We start from the raw sequence: 17,635 nt of genomic DNA, 5'->3' as shown, positions 1-17,635 counted from the left end.
TCACAGTCTACATCTTTAGTTCAGTTTGGAGTTCCTTACCCAGGTAGTTGGCAGGTTTCTGTTTCTTACTAGGCAGCATTATCTGGGAAAGCCTTAGAACGGAGAGAAGGGCTTCAGGCACCCAGTGGTTACTCAACATACTTGCACTGAGTTGGATCGTCTGCTGCTCCGCTGCAGATACTAGAGATGGCAGCTCTTGGCCCCCTCAGCCTCAATTGGAAGGCTCAGGGAAGGAAGAAAAAAGCGAGCCAAGGGAGTTCCTCCCTCTAGGAAGAAACAGGGAGAGACCTTTGCAGTAATAACAGTGATGTATGTAGTGAGTTGCTACACACACGCATACTCTACTCAGTCGGCTCAGCAACCAGAAATTACCAAACAAATGGTATCAATTCATGAACACCAAGACGTGTCAGAAAGACATCTAATCAAGGCTTTTCCAGAGCATGGTGGCAGGTCATGACATTCAATATGGTGCCCTGTGAGAACAAGTGCAATCTCCATTTGAGGCCGACGATCTTTGGAAGAAAGCTGTCACTGCTATCATCGCTGTTTCTTTGCACTTACAGCCCAACTGGAGGTTCAGAAATAGCCAGTCACCAAAAGAGGCCAGCAGAGTGTGCCGATACTCGGGAATGCCCAGGAGTATCTGGCATGGAAGTACACTCTGAGCTCAGGTTGAAAGAGTTCTCCAGACCCAGAATATTGAAAATCCCGTTGATGGATTTTCTTCAGAGCATCTTCTTCCATCTGACCACAGTGCTGTGTGTGAACCCAGAAATCAGCATGGCAGTCTGGAACAAGCACTGGGTATTTAGAGGAAGAAGAATTATCACATCATTCTTGATCATCTGTGAGCCCTTGGGTGTTTAACTTCGGTGGGCCTGATTCCTCATCTATAAAAATGTCCATTTATTAATTCAGCAAGTATTTTCCCAAAGCAAACATGTCCCAGATGCTGGGGATGCTAGATGGGAATAGATTCTGTCTAGAAAGGAATAAAGGTGATTAAATAAACAATTAGCCTCAACCAGGTATGGGCTATGGTAGCAGTGTAAGGACAGTGAGGGGTACCGGGCAGGGGCTCTTACATCAATGAGGTCATAGAAGGTTTCCCAAGGGGACCCACATTTCTCTGAGATGTAAATGAACAGAAGTCAGGAGGTTTGGTGGTAGCGTTTGGACTGGGATTAGGGGAGAGCTGGGGGGTTCCAGACAGAGAAGCTTGTAGAGGCCCCAGAGCAAGAGAGGGACCATAAATCTCAGGGAGTCTGAGAGAGTAAACCGCAGAAGTGACGAATTGCCATTATTAGCTCCTCTCTTGTTGCTTTGTAGAAGTTAATGTAGTGAAGACAACATTGCACTGGGGAACCAGATGACTAGAACCCTCTCTGCCCTTGGCCACTAACCAGCTTTGCAATTTTATTTTTTAAGTTTATTTATTTAAGAGAGAGAGAGAGAGTATGAGCTGGGATGGAGAAGAGATAGAGAGAATCCCAAGCAGGCTCGGCACAGAGCCCGACGTGAGGCTCAAACTTACAAAACTGTGAGATCATGGTCTGAGCTGAGACCAAGAATCGAATGCTTAACCAACTGAGCCACCTAGGTAGCCCACAAGCTTTGCAATTTTAAACAAATTTTGAACAAATTTCTTCTCCTTAGGTCATTCATCTGTGAGATAGGGTGAGAAATTCTCCCTTCCTCACATTATGGTAGACTGAGTAAAGAAATGTTTGCAGAAGCCCTTAAAACATTAACATGTGTTATGAGGGCAAGGTCTTCGATCAGACATCCCCCAATCATAAGTAAAAGCAAGCCCATCTGGGCATCTGTTAAGACTGGAGAAGTGACTGCATCAGGGTTTTTAGCCTCTGCCTGCATTCCCAAAGGATCACGAGATAAATAGTAGTTTCTTTCCGACTGGGTTGACAATACTTCATTTCAGTTCATAATCAGATTTTGTGTAAGGAGGCAAGAGCGCTATTAATAAAATTTGTGTTTTTAGTTGTAAGGTTTGTGATTCCTGAGCCTGGCTGGTTAGGGCAGAGTGCCCCGAGCCCAGGGGTGGGGGCTTGCTGCTGTATAACCGCCAGCTCAGGCCAAGGCACACTTGGAATTACAAGAGGGATCAGGTTAAGAGTATGTGGCCTCTGAAACAGTGACGCTGCTATGTCTCTTCTGTTCGCCAGCTTTCAGGGCCTCGCTGGCACCTGTTACACCAAACCAATGTTCAGCCTTCCAAGCCCTGTGTAATCTCACCAGCCCTGCCTGTATTACCTCGGTCCTCACTCTTCCTTGGGAAGTTTCTTCACTGCTACCCCAGGCCCAAACTCTGCATGTGCTGGCCTCTGACCTGCACCCTGGCTTCCCATCCTATCCAGCTCACCTCAGCTCCCCTTTTCCCACCATCTGACCTCAGACTCTGCCGTGCAGCCTCCCACTTAACTCCTGAGGCAACATTGATTCCTCTCCTTCCTGATTGTGTGTGCACTTTGGCATTTTCTGATATTTATCTTAGCCTCTAACTGCCATGATTATTTTTGAAAATTATACTTGGAAGGGCATTTTCAGCTTATAAAGAACTCTCCTGTATATTGTCTGACTTCCACAGCAAGGCTGAGGGTGATGATGTCAGTGTGATTATTACCTTCCCATCTTAGAGGGGAGGAACCTGTGGTCTGGCCGCGGGGAGGCAGGGACCCGCACTGTCTGGCAGGACCTAACAGCGTTCGATGTTCCATGAACTCTCCCAGGACAGGAACCTTCTTACACTTCTGGGCTCCCCCTCAGCACCAAGTTGACCACATAGTAGTTCCTTAACTAGTGTTTCTTGAAATGAAACCCACGTGCTACTTCAGGAAAAGTAATTCAAATGGCAGGTTTTATTGATGGAAATCATTGTTGTTAGTTCTATTAGCTTCTTCATATACAAAGAACGATATGCCTGCAGCATGGTTTTTATTATGGTGACCCAGTAAACAGCCTAAGGGAGACTGGCACTCATTCTGTATAAACCTCCCCACCCCCACTCCCAGCCAGGGGTCAGTCACAGGGCAGTCATAGAGGCAGGTACCACTCCCGCAGCTCCCACCAGGCAGCCAGGCCCCACTGCCTCCTGGCAAAGGATGGAATGTGCTTGTCAGAACTCGCTCGGCAGGGTGGACATGCTCGGCTAGCCCTTGAAAAGCAGGGGTCATTTGGGCACACGGGGGATCCAGGTCTCCCAGCACCACTGCACAGCAGGTGAAAGAGCCCTCTCCCCTGGGGGAGAAGGGGGGTAGGGGTGGTATCCATCCATCCATCCACTCTGGGTTGGGGGCAGGAAAACTTCCCAGCATGGGAGCAAATTTCCCAAGAATTTCAAGCCACGCACTACCTGGAAGAATTGAGGTGTGATATTTTTTGCCATGTCCCTACATCTGCCTGGAATGATAGCAATTGTGACTCTAAATATTTGTACAGTTCCTAAGAGCCTAGGGTCATGTTCACATGCATTGTCTACTTTGACCTCAGGACCCTGCAAGGTCCACTGCTAGTTACTCGTTTCCTTCAGAAAGTATGTGTATGTGACCAAGCCTTCAGAATAGTACCAAAGGAATGAGACAAAAGCCAGTCTCCCAGCTCTGCCCCCAATGTCCTTTCACAGAGGCAACACATATTATCACTTTCTTGAGTATTTGTCCAGATTTTGCCCCCATTTTAGAGATGAAGAAACTTAGGCCCAAAACAACTGAATGACCTTCTCAAGGATGCACACGAAGTCACAAGTGAGAATGTGAGTTGACTTCTCATACCACAATCTAGGAGCTTCCCCTACGCTCTCAGTCTGTCTTCCTCCCAAGAATTCAGCTCATATGCAAACCTACAGGAGTATAAATAAATAAAACCACCTAAAAGTCAAAGCCAGAACTGGAGCCCCACAGGCTTTCCACTGAGGAGCAGAACTGCCTCCTCTACAAGGACCCCTGCCCCCCTCTCTGGCTGCTCTGAGCCGGCTCCTATCCCGGGGGGCCCTCTCCTCCTTTCTCACCAGCAGAGGCATGGCCAAACATTCAGGTCGTTTTGCTCTATCAAAGTGTTTCCACGCAATGGCCTATTTCTTCAAGACCCTGACACTCTGAGAGTTGGTCTGATTTTTTTTTTTTTTTAATGTATTCTGGGCTGCTAATGGGAGATGAGGCCTAAAAGCTGGTGTGGAGTCTGCAAGCCGCCCCGCCCTGAGGACACAGGTGGAGAGATCAGAGACAAGGTCTGAGTCCCAGGGTCTCTCCCACCAGTCCTCCGCTCCGGGAGACCCGCTGTCTTCCGTAAAGCTCTGAGGTCTCCAGGCAAGGATGGAGCAGAGTCGGTGGATGGGAAGGAGGGTGGCGGTGGAGCCAAGGGAAGGGTGTGTCTGTGCGCATGCGCTTGCCGTAGTATCTACTGGCACCCCCCACCCCTCTCCAACAATCGCAGCTTAAGCCAGTGTCTTAAATCCACGCTCCCAAATGACATGTTTGTAGCACCTGTAGCCTCCCTTACGGAGGGCATTTCAGGGACGGAGAGAAAGACATTTGGGGGCGAGGGCAGGCAAATTGAGAGGATTAGGTGTGGGGTGAAGCCATCGTCGGTTCCAGAATTTCTCTGTAACGGGAGTTTAGGAGTAACAATCTATTTGCACAGAGGCACCCAAGCCGCATTTGATGAGACTTGGAAAATGTCATCTGGATCAAAAGAAGAGGGTGCCACTTGCCTGAGTGTGTGCTCTATAAATATATGAGGAAACTCATACATACTCTGCATTCACCAAGAATTATTTAGCAAAACTGTACAAAAAAAAACACAAAAAACAAAACAAAAAAACAATTCTCCCCGTGACATTGGGGATGCAGATTTAAGCCCCTGCAGACAGGAAGTGAAGGTCGCCCTCCAGGAGGGTTAGTGCCTCTGTATACCCCGCCCTGCGGGCAGGAGCCTGGGGCCCAAAGCCTGGCGAGTCTGAAATATTCCACAGTGTGCATTCCGCAGGGGTGAGTTATGATTGGAATGAGACTATTTCTGCTCACTCCCTCTATGACTCGGCCTTTATGTTTTAAGCCTTAATATTATGGTAAGGTAGCTTTTGACTTTTAATTGCCCTGAACTTCTGTCAACATCCTATGAAAGGAGAAAATGGAAAGGAAAATAAAATCATATCCGTACTGCTTTTGAGTTGCATCACTGTGTATTTTTGCCACCCCATTAGTTTTCAACTATTTTAGCCTATAAACTTCTCTTGCCCCACCACCGAGAAAACTGAATCAGTCCGTCATGCAGGTATGGCTGCGAGGTGTGAGAACACTAAGTTCTCTAATATTAAAGAGAATTACGCAGCTTTCGGGCCTATTTTTTGATTGCCACCTGTGTGGGAGACCCCGATTCACACAAGTGCTGGATTGTCTTCCTGCTTTTTCAAGAAACACCCTCTCCCCCGGAGAGGATGTGACGTTTGAGGACTTAAGTGCCTGTTGCCGGGGTCAGCCACAAAGTGCTCCCTTCATCTGGAGGACAGACAAGGCACCACCCTCCTCAATGGCCCCGAACTTGAAGATGACCTCAGACCCCAAGCTCACACTTTCCAAAAATAAAACTGTACCTATGTGCTTTACCACACCCACAAAGATTGGCTCCAAAATCGTGTACCAAATAGTTTTGGCAAGTGAAAATGGGAGCTGAGTAAGCCAGGTATTTCACAGTAACTATGGCTACAGGTTTTATTAGCACTAATACCAGGATGTGGTCAGATCAGATATATTCAGGCAGCAAACATAAATGCGGGTGTTGTCAGTGTGTATGCCTGTAAATTCTCCAAACTGGAAACACAGCTCCTAATGACTGATTCGGGAAGGATGGGGCCAGGGTTGGGAGGGTGGAGGGCTGCCTCAGGAAGGGAAGCTCAGGGGTTCTCACTTGAGCTTTAATTCAGCTTTCCAGTCTGATCCTTGCATTTCGATTGCAAGCCTCCCTTCTCAGTGTTCTTTCACATGCCTGGCTATTCTCCACGACAATCTTGAGAGATATCTGGGACAGCTCCTGGCCTCATTTCTCAGATGAGGAGAGGGCTCAGAAAGCCTGACTGGTTCACTCAAGGTCAGAGGGTTGGAAGACAACTGAATCGGGACTAAAACTGGGTCCTCTGGCTCCCAGCTTGATGTTCTCTCCACTGCACCCCTCTGCCGGCCTTTTGTATCGTGCGTGGAACATTTTGAGACGCATTAACTCCTCTTGCAGACAGCCCTCATCCTTATTATTTGTCTGATTAGCCAAAGACCAAGGTCAGTGGATCAAAATGGTGGTTTCAGCTGGAAAGGGCAGCTTGCCTTCTGCCTTTTGTCCTCACCTCTCCTTTTCAAGCCCCCTGCCTCACTCTCCCCTACGTAGACTACCGTGCAAGACTAGGGAATCTAGTCCCTACTCCAGAGGCAGTTTGTAGTCTGGGACCCGCAGGCTTTAAATGCAGTGACGGGACTGGGTGAGGCTGGCAGGGTGGGGAAGGCTGTGGGATGGGGGTTAAGGAGGACACACAGGCCCTTCTAAAGCCCCAGCAGGTTGTGGCTATGCAGGAGGATAGGTTGGTGGCCAAATCTGGGGACTAGCTAAAAATTGGTAATTGTACATGAAGTTAGAGGAGGGGAAAAAATAAAATTATAATGAAAGTGCCTATGGGTTGGTTATAGCTCTTGGACTGCCAGCGAGCACTCAAAGGAGTTTTATGCCTTTGGGGTACCCGCTGTCGTATGTGATATCGCATTGTATTCCTTTCCTTTTCTTACATTTTGGGTCCTATTAAAACATGAGCTCCTTGAAGACCCAGAAGACACCTTAATCAGTCAAGAGTGTACCCATAGGGTGTGACACACATGGCAGGCTTTCAAACATTTGATGGATGACTGATTCAGTAAACACCCCCTCGGCTGAGAAGAGAATGTCCAGAGGTGGAAGGCGTCACCTGAGGATGGCAGCCGTACAGCCTTGTGGTCACGTGCAGGATCCTCTCACACTCAGATAGGACCAGAGTCCAACCTCTTCTGACTTTAGTAGCTCTGTAGCCTTGGGCAAATTACTTAATCCCTGATAGACTCAGTTTTTTCATCTGTGTCCCGAGGATGAAAAGACCCACCTCCAGAGTCCTGGCACTTAGAATATAAGAGACGGTGACTTTTTGATACAACAGATCACCCCCTGTTTCTGTGAAAGGTGATAAGACATTTTGCCAACCCTCTGTTTTGCAGCTTTGGCCTCCTAAAGTATCTATGTCAAAAGAGGCCAGTTAAAGAAAAACAAGTGAGCATTCTAGCTGAATGAGCAGGTGAAAGTTGATAGTGATGGACAAAACAAGGCACCCCTAAGAAACTAGATCCAGGAGGTCAGAAAGGCTGAAAGCGGGAGAGGCAGCTGGAAATGAATGGAAATCAAATTCTCAAGAAAGCAGGAAGAAGGTGAATGTGTCTGCCCCGATTCTTCAGGAATCTAAATCTAACTAAATCTAAAGCTAATTCGCTTTTTAAATCCATTCAGGGAAAAACTGACCAACCTCTGGTTAGAACAAAATAAGTCTTTTTTTTTTTTTAAGAGAGAAAGAAAGAGAGAGAGAGAGAGAACGCAAGCAGGGGAGGGGTAGAGAGAGAGGGAGACACAGAATCCAAAGCAGGCTCCAGGCTCCGGGCTGTCGGCACAGAGCCTGACGCGGGGCTTGAACCCACCAGCCACAAGATCATGACCTAAGCCGAAGTCAGACACTTAACCGACTGAGCCACCCAGGCACCTCCAAAATAAGTCTTTCACACAGAGATGTTTTTCACATTTCACACAATATGAATAGTATCATAAATACAGAGCTGCATGGTTCTCAAGGCAATTTAAGGTTTAAGGTGATCTGTTGCCTGTGTGAAGTGTACTTAGGGCTACATTCTTTGCACACATGATATCTTATTGCTCCCAACAATTCATTCATTCACTCATTCACTCATTCATTCATTCACTCATCCATTCCACAAATACTTATTGCCAGCCCACTGTCTACCAGGCACTGTGCTAGGTATGGAAGGTAAGATGATGTAGCACAGTGGATAAAAATGTCTAGCCCTCTGAGAAATGTGCTAACATCTCTGTTTACAGAACACCAAGATCAAAGAACTTAAGTGAATGCCGCCCAGACTCCACACCAGTGGAATCCTCACAGAGGAGGGCAAAATCCTTCTCTGTCTGCTTTCTAGTTTAGGGGAAGAAAAATCAGAAAATTCCCTTGTGATCTCAAGGACATGAATATGTAGGAATTTGTTGACTTGCTAACAAGCTAGAGATATGATATTCAATCCATTTAACACAGTTGGAATTTTCAGAGAATCAGAGAGACAGGACTGCTGGTATCTAATCCTAAGGGGTGACTGAAAAAGACTAATTAGGGGTCTACAGCATGGACCCTTTGGAGACAGTGTAATTAGCCATGAGAAGAGAGAAAAAGAAGGAAAGAGGGAAGAGAAAGAGCAAACGAGAATAAAGGGGCTAAAGATTCCAGGCATTCCCTAACAGAAAGCCAGAGAAAGCCCAAATGAAAACCTTTTTAAACTCTTTTCATTGTTCTTAAATTATTTTCTAATTATTTCCTTGGTATCATCTTTGAGTAGAGAGAGAATGTCTTCTATCTCCCCTGTATTTCCTGGCATCGCTTAATTAATACTTGATTGATTGAAAGATTGACTCATTTGAACCTGGAGTGAAATGGAGCTTTTTAATTGTCTTTTCTGCTGAACCTGAAATAGAGCATATAGTAATTAGGAAAGGATCCCTTGTTATCAGAAAGTCCCAGCTACAATGAGCTCTTTGTAACTAAGCAAAAGGAAAGTAGGTGATAATATAGGAGCTGATAAAGCACACACCCCCACACACATTCCCAACTGCTTTCAGTGATATAAAATTTTCTTGATCATTATTTCCTCCTTAAATGAGTTAGTTGGCTGGAGAATGTGGCTGGATTGTGAGCTAAATGGTGGGTAATTGTCATCAAAGTCTGGCCACAGATGTGACTGATGGTCATGTTTCTATGCTCTTCATTGCTCCTTGTCTCTCTCCCTAATGACCAGGGCTGAGTGATTAACATTTTTTTCAAAATCTCTTTTCCTTTGGGACACTTGGGTTAGCCGGCATGACTTCATTCATTCATTCAACTACATGCCAGACTCTGAGCATCCAAACAGAATAAGACAGGCAAGGGCCCTATTCTCATTAGGCTCATTTCTAATGCAGGAAGGCAGTCAATAAATGTGTAAATAAAGTGACCAGGGCATCATATATCGAATGAGAAATTTAGGAGTGGGAAACACTACAAAGGCAGTAAGACAGGATGGCGTGGTAGAGGTTGATTGGGGGTTGGGCTTCTTAGTTAAAAAAGCCTCCTACTGAGGTTACACTTGACTGGAAATGCATTTGAGGTAAGCCCTGAGTGTTATGAAGTGGTCAATCACACCAAGATCTGAGAACAAATGTACCAAAGGGGCAAAGAAGTTCATGAGGGGAGTGGACAGTCCTAAAGTAAGGTGCATCCAGGACCTGTGAGTGAGAAGGGGGTACAAGATGAGATTAGAGGAGGCAGGGCCAGATGAAGGAGGCACTTGTGGGATATGTTAAGGGTTTAGACTTTACTCTGCAGGCCTTGGGAAGCCAGGCGGGGAGTGGAGGTGTGAGGCTGGGGGGTGATATCATCTGGCGTGTGTGAAGAGAGCGGCCTGTAGAGACAGAAGCAGAGAACCAGACACTGGTTGGGCAGCTGTCGCGGTAATCCAGGTGAGAGATGATGTTGACCTCATCTTGGAATGGGGAGAAGTGACTGGATTGGACACATATTTTGGAGACAGAGCTCATAGGACCAGCTGATGAAGAAGTGGGGGGTGAAGCAAAAGGGACCTCTTAACCTCCTGGGGCTGCCATAGCAACACACAAGCTGGGTGGCCTACGCAGGAGAAATGTACCTGTCTCATGTTGTTCTGGAGGCAAGAAGTCTGAAATCAAGAGGTTGGCAAGGTCAGATTCTTCTGAAGGCCACGAAGGAAGGATGGGTTGCAGGCCTCTTTCCTTGGCTTGTAAATGGCCATCTTCTCTCTCTGTCTCTTCCCGGTGTCTTTCCTCTGTGCATGTCTGTCTCAATGTCCAAACTTCCTCTTTTTATGGAGGACACCAGTCACATTAGATTCTGGGCCCACTTCACTCCAGCCTGACCTCATCTTCACTAATTACATCTGCAACAGTGCTGTGTCCAACTAAGGTCACATTCTGAGATACTGGGGGTAAGGACTTCAACGTAAAAACGTGAGGAAGGCGACACAATTCCACCCTTACCTGGGAGAACCATGGATACAGTCAGTCTCCTGCTTAGCCTGGGCATTGAAAGACATCATTCATTCACCAAATATTTATTAGCACCTATTGTGTGATAGACATTGAATGACGGTGTGAGATTACACAGATGAGTATGAATCCCTGCCATACAGGAGCTTGCAGTGAATGTGAGAAAAAAGAGTCAACAAGTACCATACATATTAATATATGCATATAAAATATTATTACATATGACTTTTTGTACTTCTCTGTATTCTTATAATTTTTCTCAAAAAAAACCCAAATAATTATAATATAGTAAGATAAGAACTATGGGAGGATATTGGCCCGGTGAGAACTCAGAAGAGAAAGAAATTGCTGTGGGGAAGCTTGGGAGTGGAGAGCTGATAGTTCCAGAAGAAGGCCCTCCCCCCCAGAGGAGGCTTGAGGGACAAGGAGCTCTCCCGTGAACGGACAGAGGGAAGAAGGTGAGAAGACACTCCAGGCAGACAGAACAGCATGTGCCGAAGCATAACAATGGGAGGGAGCAGGAGTGTTGGGGAGAATTCTGGAAAATGTAGTAATAAGGGTGGTGGTAGGAGATGAGCCTGGGATGATAGGAGGCGAAGGAGTTATGATTATCCTGCAAGCGATGAAGAGTCAAAGAGGGGCTAAGCAGGGGGACATGACCACTTCCAGACTTTGGAAAGATGAATTGGAGGAAGGAGAAATGGGACAAATGTGACAACAATGGGGACAAAGAAAAGGGCGTCTGAACTTTTCAGGTCCCTTTCTTTTCTTCTCCACCTTTTGTCCTCTGTACTCACTGCCAGGACTGCCCAGCTTAATCCACGCCTCACCTTGGGTGCTCACAGGCCCCTGGGCACCGGCCTCCTCCTCTACTGGGGTCAGCTGAGCTCTTCCCCCTTCAGAGCCTTAACCCTGCTGTCCTGCCCCTCAGAAGGCCCTTTCCTAAGCTCTGCACACAACTGGATCCTTGCCATTCTTCAGATCTCCGTTCAAAGTCACCTCCACACAGGCCAGGCCAATTATTTCCTTAAAGTACTAACAACATATTTTGCCCTTCTCCTCATGGAAAGTAAATAGCTTGACCATATCTGAGTTATTCGTGACTGTATCCACAGTGCCTAGGAACATGGTGCCTAGGACTAGAATATGCTAGGAGCTCATTAAATACACTGGCAGAAGGAAAGAAAGAGGGAAGAGATGAAGGACGGTTTGGTGTGGGGGTGAGGAAGGAGGCTCGCATCCCACTCTGCCCCATGAGGTGGGATCCACAGAGAGAGAGTGAATAGACTGTATCCACATCCTTATGATGCTGCTTCTGAGTGATGCCTGTGCATATTTTAATTCTGAAACGGTTGCTTTGAAAAAGAAGGATGAGTGGAATAAGTTAGAAAGAATATCTTAGGGCACCTGGGTGGCTCAGTCAGTTAAGTGTCCAACTTTGGCTTAGGTTATGATCTCGTGGTTCGTGAGTTTGAGCCCCGCTTTGGGGCTGGAGCCTGGAGCCTGCTTCAGATTCTGTGTCTCCCTCTCTCTCTACCCCTCCCCGACTTGTGCTCTGTCTCTCTCTCTCAAAAATAAATAAACATTAAAAAAAATCTCTTTAAATCTCTAAAAAAATCTCTTTACTACAGGAAAACTAGAGAAAAGAGGGGGAGAGAAATGCCTCTTAAAGGAGACCTATATAGTCAAAGTCATAACTTCAGAACCGTTCCCAATTCTAAAAAGGCAGACAAAATCATTATTAGCTGAGGAGCTGAGAGATGTTTCTTTTGGCCAGCCTTTGGTTTGGGGTCGAAAAATAAGGACTCACATTTATCACCAGGCTCAGTTCTGAGAGGCTCTATCTACCTCTACTGATTCACTTAGATTTCACAACAACCTACTATTGTGAACTCCATTTGACAGATGAGAACACTGAGGCCCAGAAAGTAACCTTCCCAGTATGGCACAGTCAGTGGGTAGCAGAGCCAGGATCTGAACACAGGGTATCTGGTCCCAGAACCAGCACTCTGAAGTGCTTGGCTAAACTCCTTTCTGGTCAAAGCTGCAAACTCTCCAGGAGAGTTGTTGACCTCACTGCATATTTGTTATCATCATTACCCCAACGCTACCTTTTTTTCACTCGTATTAGTCAGGATAGGCTAACAGGTTTAGCCAACAATCTTCAAAATCAATGGCTTTACCCAACAAAGGTTATTTCTCACTTACTCTACTGTTCAGTGTGGTCAGTAGGGGTGTTCTGCTCGTGGTCATTCCGAAACACCTTCTCCTGTACCATCCCAGCGGCCTTGGAGTCCTCTGCTGGGTCCTTTGCACCTAGCCAGCCAGTGAATGAGCAGAGTGAACGTGGAGGATGTTGGGACAGGTTTCAGGAGCCAGGCCCACGTTCCCTCGGCCACAACTCAGTCACCTGGTCCCACGACTATTTAAGGGAGCTGAGAAGGGTAGTCTAGCCTCAGCCCAGGACGAGGATACGGTGGGCATGTTGCCAAGAGCTGCCTTAATGCTTATTCGTGAAGACTTTTGTAAGGGAGACCTTGGCAGGAGGTGATGCTGGGAGTCAGAAGACATTGATCGGGCCCTGATTCCACCAGTTGTCAGCTGTGTGACCTCCAGCAAATCACAGCCCCTTTTGGTCCCACATGCCTTACCAATAAAGTGAGGATACCCAACTAAATGACCCATATCTGGATTCTTCCAGTTCAGAATGTCTATATGATAAAGCATGATTTTATCATTTCTAATAATCATAGTGCCTTAATCATTTTTATATTGATGACCTATGTGTGCCCTTGTTCAAAATTGCACCCATAATTATAACATTGATTCTGAGGAAAAATACTATCTATTTTCTTCTAATACTTAATATCTAGTTACATACCATAAATGTATACGTTGGGGGAAGAAAAGAGCCTCCAACTTTGCATCAGAACTAGGTACTTGAAGCCATTAATTACACTGGGGAAAATACAGATATCTGTTTCATCATGCCTGGAACCACGTTTAAGTTATAAGCGCAATTCTCCACTAGCAGATTATTGCTGTGATCTGACCATTTTTGTACAAAACAGTACTTAAATCTATTAGAAGGCATCTGAGCATGCCAGGTGAGCACGGGGAGAACCGTCAAGAAAATCTGTATCCAGAGCAGCAGAGTTAATAACTACTGACTGAGGTTCTACTCAGTGCCCTCGCTGCCAGCACACCTTGGTTTCTGAAGTGTGTGACATTATTGTAACCATAGGGCTTTTGCAAGAACTGCAGGGGCAAGGTTTGGGCAGGCAGGGTTGGAGAGGCTGGGACTTAATAAGATGTCCTAAACCTCCAGGAGAAATGGCAGGGAGTCAGGCAGAGACCGATGAGGTTCCCATATTGAAAACAATAAAACGCGGCAGACTCGGAGACCTGACCAGGGACTAGGGGTGGGCGTGGAAAAGCAGAACACGGCCTGGGACACCTCCTCATGCCCCTCTGCCCAAGAGTTCTCCCACCGTCCATAGGAGAATGCCCCAGTCAGGCCACCTGTCCCTCCCTCCGCCACCACCCTCGCCCTCATCCCTGCTGCCATTTTCCCTGAACAACTGTAATCTTGCCTCCCACTCTTGTCCCTGCCAGCCTGTCCCCTCTCACCTCAGCAATACTCTTCTTTGCAGAACACATATGGATTATGTCCCCTCGTTTGCTTACCCCCCATGGCTCTTGCAGCATACACCAGCCACTAACACGGCTTACAAGCCCTGTGGGTGTGGGGGCTGCCTGCCTCGTGGGTCTCACGTCACCCCACTGTCACCCCCACTCGCTGCTGCTGACTTCAGCCACACTGTCATTTCGCGTCCTTTTCAGAAGAAGCAGTGGCTCCAACTGTTTGACTGAGAGAAGGCACAAAACACGTATTTCCCTAGAAATACACATACTTCTAGACTTTTGGGGGACACTTTATAACTCATTAGCAACTGAACTCATGGCTTCCAATTTAGAGACACTTCACCTGCAAAGGTAGCTGAGGGTTGAAGAAAAACCTAGCAAGCATATTACTTGAAGATGCTTTAAATGAGTTTACTCTGTTTCAAGACTTTATAGACACCCTGACCATGTGTTGCTCTTGTAATTGACCATGTTTTTGCTCAGATCGTGGTTGAATCCTCCCCACCCAGAGCCTGCCCCACCTCCTTGAAAGCATCATGGGCTTCTCCTCTGTCACACTTCCCGTATGCTATTTTCACACCTGTATGTGGGGTTTTCTGATGAGTGTTTGCTTCCCACACCAGACTTTGAGCACCCGAACAGGGACTCAGTCCGCTTGTTCCTGGTCACCCAGGACCCAACACAGTTCTCAGCATGAAACAGGTGCTCCATACATAGTCGTTGAAGGAATCACTGAGCAGACACCTGCCCTGATTATAATTTCCTTTTCATTTCTTTCCTGTAACCCTCTCTAGACCAAATTGTTTACTCCTTCCCCTGGGCTGTCTTCATGTCCCTTTACACAGAACTTGACCACAGGACTCATCACATTATACTTCTGCTATTTTTCTCTCTCCTCTTTGCTCAACTGGAAAGCGCTCAGGGCTGGTGACATAGTGGGTGTTCAATGAATGTTTACCACATTGAATTGTGACCTCTGGGAAAGCAGTCTTGGCCCAGATGCTCTGAATACACGAGAGCAAGAGGTAATGCCTAAAGAGGCCCCCCCACAGCAGACCACCGTGCTGCTGTGCACAAACATAAACCTCGCCTCCACCTCCTCTCACCCATGACCCATTCCTTCATTCAACACAAGGCTCCTAGGCTCCTATGCTGATGCAACAACTTGCTTATACAACAGTTTTTAAACCTGACAATTGTCCAGAAACCGTCGGGCTATTTGTCACAAGCATAAATTCCAGGGCTCACCCTAGATCTACTGCGTCAGTGTCTCCAGGAGCAGGGCTCAGGAATCTGCACTTAACTAATGCCCTAGGTGACTCTTAAGCAGCCAGCCTGGCTAGAAGTCCATCCTTGGGTGAAGAGTTAAAGCAACACAGTGATATCCACAGCATGAGGTAGAAAAGTCAATGGAAGCATTTGAGGAAAGGCCAAGGAGAGGTCTTTGCTGCCAACTTTCAATTATAAGACGCTCCCCCCCCCCCCCATGCACACCCTGGAGTCAGCAGCTGAGCAGAGGAATCTTTTAAGGTTCTGAGAGAAACCTGAACCTCCCACCTCACCCTACCCCTTAAAGAAGGCAAAAAAATTGGACCACTTGGAGGTCACTGTGGAGTTGCTCTTAGGGATTTCAACTGGGTACTATCATGATCTTTATCATTAACATTTCTAGAAAGCATCTACTACCCCACAGACACTATTCTACAGCTTTACATGTATTATGTCATCTAACAATCAGGAACAAAGAGAGACTAAATGCAAAGTAGCATGCTCTGCCCCCTGCTGGGGAGCTCCAGAAGGAAAACCAGGCTCTTGGCTCTCAGGGATGGATCAGATCTCTCTGTGGAAAGACCGACCCATCCCTGTACACTTCCAGGGATTCCAAAGACAGGGAGAGGGGTTGGGCCCACCGAGGGCTAGGTATTTTCCCCAGGCCTTACTTTATGAGATCAATAATCCTCTAGACACCAACAGATTCCCTCAAAGAACCCTTCTCCATCCCTCTTGACAGATGCCAGAGTCTAGAATTACAGCCGCAGACCTGCTGACCGCCATAAGCAGCAAGGTTACCTGTGAAGTTCTCTTCATCTGGATGGGGTGGGGGCCTATGGTTCTTTGCTGATGAGGATTGGGTATGGAGGTAAGGGGGGGAAAAGGAAAGCTCAAGGCTAGAATTAATCCATTGCTATCTGGAGATAACTCACTATTTCATACATTATGTTCTATAGTATTTTACAGTTTACAAAATGCATTAAATATATTGAGCTCTTTTAATCCTCACCACATCATTACGAGGGAAGCTCATTAACTTCATTTTGTAGCTAAGGTTCGGTAACTCACCAAGGTTACACACATTGACCCAGGGCTCAAACCCAGGTCTCCTGGCTCTGGGATCATTGTTAGCCATCAACATGGACAGATCGAAGCTTCTTGGGAGAAAGAATGAATGAATGACTCTCTCTCCAGTGAGATACTATGGAGGATATAAAGATGAATAATTTTTGGTTTTAAGGAAACTGAAAGTAACTTTCCCCCCTTCTTTTTCCTCTCACCAACCCTCATAACAACAATCATCAAACAATCGTGTTTGGTTAATGCCTGTTGTTGGTTTTATAAGAATAGATGAATTATCTTTCAAACAGTGTCAGCAATACTTGAGATCCAACAAAATAATGGTGCCTCCCAGAGAGCATTTCTAAGGCCCAAAGTCTGGCTCCTTTTACAAAACATTCTGTGGAAGCTCAAACTTTTAATTCATACCACCAAGGAGATATTTGATTGTTTCCTGGAAATGCTAACAATGAGAGGCTCATAAATACTAATGAAACAGTATAGATTAGCAGAGCTCAGCAAGTAACCTGGGGGGCCTAGAAGAGAATTCTTAGATTAAAAAATATAAAGAATACCTTTTTAATTGAATTTTCCCCAGACTGGGCTCCCAAATGTTAATGAATACTCTTTTTGGCTATATGGAGAGTAGACTCAAATAAGTACCTTCAGGAATCCAAAAGTGAATTATCGAATTAGCTTTCGCTGGAAAAGAAATCTATTTATTCAAAGGCTATTTTAGGTGTCATAGGATGGACGAGCTTGAGACAAAGGTTGGGAGGGGTAGGAGGGCCTGAGACATTGAGATAAACATAATTCAAATGCATGCTTCTATTTCAGCCAACTAAGCAACCTAAGTTGAAATTTGCTTATTTGTCCTTTATGACATGATCCCTCAATAATAACAACTTCCTTGGAATATACAAGGCCCCATGTTACCAGAAACCATGTCTTTAGCTTTCCTCACTGAATCCTAATACCTAACACAGTGCGGGGCATGTATTAGGTGCTCAATAAAAGTTTGTTAAATGGATGAAGAGCTCTCTTAAAACATTTTCCAGCGCTTCTCAGGCCCTTATCTTTTCTTGAAGGGCATCCTACTATTATAAACACACCAAGGGTGCCTGGGTGGCTCGGTCGGTTAAACTTCTGACTTCTCAGGTCATGATCTCACGGTTTATGAGTTTGAGCCCCACATCAGGCTCTGTGCTGACAGCACAGAGTCTGGAGCCTGCTTTGGATTTTGTATCTCCCTCTTTCTGTCTCTGCTCCTCCCCCGCTTGTGCTCTTTCTCTCTCTCAGA

At 46.2% G+C, this 17,635-nt stretch overlaps 1 protein-coding gene across 1 annotated transcript in view; it reads left to right on the top strand.

Annotated features, from left to right (window-relative positions):
* Positions 1-17,635, top strand: part of KIAA0040 (uncharacterized protein KIAA0040 homolog) — a 41,600-nt gene that overhangs the window by 11,810 nt on the left and 12,155 nt on the right. The gene's annotated exons all lie outside the window — the stretch shown is intronic.

The sequence above is a fragment of the Felis catus genome, chromosome F1, assembly GCF_018350175.1.
Source record: "Felis catus isolate Fca126 chromosome F1, F.catus_Fca126_mat1.0, whole genome shotgun sequence".
Taxonomy (NCBI): domain Eukaryota; kingdom Metazoa; phylum Chordata; class Mammalia; order Carnivora; family Felidae; genus Felis; species Felis catus.
The sequence above is the reverse complement of the archived record's forward strand: the minus strand, read 5'-3'. Positions and strand labels throughout refer to the sequence as shown.